We start from the raw sequence: 2,710 nt of genomic DNA, 5'->3' as shown, positions 1-2,710 counted from the left end.
TTTTTTTTTTTTTTTTTTTTTACTTCTGTTTTGGAAAGGATATCCCTCTTGCCACCATCTGAATAATATATATCTTTACTATTATAATTTATGTCTGTAAATAGCTTTACAGTTCACAAAGCATTTTCTTATATAGTGTCTCAGCTAATCAACACAGCAACACTATGAAATAAGCTATTATTTCCATTTTACATTTGGGGAAATTAAGGCCCAGAAAGGCTATGTGACATGTTCAAGGTAATACATTTAGTGTCAGAGCTGGGATGTGGACCCAGGTCTTGGGACTTCCAAAACCATATCCTTTACCGTGGGCAAAGTGCTATGCTGGGGTCTTGCCAGACACATAGATGGCATTGGAAGAAGGGCAGGTATGGAACAGCACCCCATGCATAGTGGGCGATGCCATTGGTAAGATACAGAGAAAGTGCTACAGACAGTGGCTTTGCAAGGACAGAGCGGTTCCTCCCACAGAGGGCATGCAGTAGGCTTTGGGAAGAAACGTGGCCAAGTCGGGTCTTCAAAGGTGAATAGGATCTAGATATTCAGAATAAGAGACAGGGCTTTGCACAGGCTCAGTGAATGGGAAAGGAAAGTGTGGCTGATTGGGGAAAGCGCCAGCACAGGGAGCAAGAGATGGGGCGTGGCTGGGGAGGAATGGAATTGTAATTCTAGCCTCACAGAGGCTAGAGCCAGCAGGGCCTTGGGATCATGTGGGGAGGAAACCAGAGATGTGTGGAACAATTTGCTGAAGGCGGAACCAGGCAGGGAGAAGGGCAGGGTCGGTTCGTACCCTTGCCTCTGGCCACCCGGGCCAATGCTCCTTCCCTGCAGTAAACCTGATTTATCTCAAACTCAGGTGCCGTTTCCTTGGAATAGTATTTACTACGGGACGCGGTGGCTCACGCCTGTAATCTCAGCGCTTTGGGAGGCTAAGGCAGGAGGATCCCTTGAGCCTAGGGGTTCGAGACCAGCCTGGGCAACATAGCGAGACCCTGTGGTTAAAAAATAATAACAATAAAATTAGCCGATAGTGGTGGCACGCGACCGTAGTATCAGCTTCTTGGGAAGCTGAGGCAGGAAGATCACCTGAGTCCAGAGAGGGCGAGGCTGCAGTGAGCCATCATCATGCCACTGTACTCCAGCCTGGGCGACAGTGTGAGACCCTGTCTCAAAAAAAGAAAAAAAAAGTTGTTCAAGTTGTGTAGTGCTCGGGAGGAAAGAAGTATGACAATAACATAGAACAGCAGCCGGTTCTTTTTTTCCTCAGGATGTGGAGAGTGGGCGCCTTGGGAAGATGAAATTGAGTATGTGCGGGGGAGGGGTCATATGAAACAAGGTCGGGAGGGGGCGGGGAGAGCTGGGGCGCTAGAGGAGCTTGGGGCTCGCGCTGCGGGGGAGGAAGCGCCTTCCGCGGTCGCTGGGGGGAAGCGGTTAGGAGGAAGCAAGGGCAGTGGAGGGGACTGCTGGAGGGTCCCATCTGGGAAAGCAGGCACGGATGCGGGGACATTTCCTCCTGTCACCCTGGCAAAGAGCTCGCCGGGCTGGAGGGTCAGAGTTCTCAGATCCAAGTGGAGAAAACCGGGAACGGTTCCGGCTCTGGGGACTGACATTCATCGCGGCAGTTTCTGGTGGCAAAATAGAGGAAACAAAGGAATAATGAAATGAACTGAGCTGCCTTCATGCCCCGGATGAATGTTCAGCCATTAGAGAAGAGTGAATCCCAGCTGGGATTTGGGGTTCCACAGTGTACTAGAAAAGCAAGACAAAGAGAAGCGCCTACTAGAAGCTGCCATTTTGGAAAACAAAAGCAAACGTGTGTGTGTGTGTGTGTGTGTGTGTGTGTGTGTGTGTGTGATGTTACATGGACATGGGGAAATTACGGAAGTAAAAACTAATGCTAGTGTAAATTGGGATGGTGGAAAATGAGGAAGAGGGCGGCGGGGGAATCCTTAGTACTTACAGAGAAAACGGAGCAAGTGCACAAGCACGCCAAACCACCCGGTGCCCGAGCTCGGCGCTTACGCGGCCAGGATGACGCCTGTGGGGTGCCCCAGGGGCCCTGCTCGCCGCGACGCTGCTCAGGGTCATTTACAGTCTCTCCGCTCTTTGTTAAATAAAGAGGGTGAGACAGGGACGGGCTGGAGTCGGCAGGGGTCTTGGAGGGCGGAGGGGACGTGTCGGGGCGCCCCTCGCTCCTGCCACGCTGCCGCCACCCCAGACAAACACAGCTGCGTCCCGCGGGAGCGCAGAGGCCCCTGCGCGCAGGACCTGACTCTCCTGTCCTGTCTCCCTCTGACACCCACACACCCAAGCGGCAGCCCACTCCCCTTCTACCCTGCAGCCATTTGCTTCCCACCCCTTGATTTTCTTTTTTCTTTTCCCCTTCCCTCAGCATCCCCCCAACCTCCTCTGATACACTTTCTAATTGTCTAATGAATTTACCTATTATAGGCATTTTGTGTAAGTGGAATCATATAATACTCGTCCTTCTGTGTCAGTCTTATTTTGCTTAGCATAACGTTTTTTTTTTATTATTATTATTTTTTCTTTTTTCTTTTTTTTTTTTTTTTTTGAGACGGAGTCTTGCTCTGTCCCCCAGGCTGGAGTGCAGTGGCCGGATCTCAGCTCACTGCAAGCTCCTCCTCTCGGGTTCACGCCATTCTCCTGCCTCAGCCTCCCGAGTAGCTGGGACTACAGGCACCCGCCACTT

The 2,710-nt window shown here is 51.3% G+C and overlaps 1 long non-coding RNA gene across 1 annotated transcript; it reads right to left on the bottom strand.

Moving 5' to 3' along the window:
* On the bottom strand, positions 1-2,263 carry LOC114671943 (uncharacterized). The gene is made up of 2 exons (XR_003722118.2): positions 1,961-2,263; positions 1-1,625 (listed from the first exon to the last, which is right to left on the bottom strand). It is a non-coding gene; the product is annotated as an uncharacterized LOC114671943 (long non-coding RNA).
* Between the last annotated feature and the right edge of the window lie 447 nt (positions 2,264-2,710).

Source organism: Macaca mulatta, chromosome 13 (assembly GCF_049350105.2).
Source record: "Macaca mulatta isolate MMU2019108-1 chromosome 13, T2T-MMU8v2.0, whole genome shotgun sequence".
In the NCBI taxonomy this organism is placed as follows: domain Eukaryota; kingdom Metazoa; phylum Chordata; class Mammalia; order Primates; family Cercopithecidae; genus Macaca; species Macaca mulatta.
This window is presented reverse-complemented; position numbering and strand designations above follow the sequence as displayed.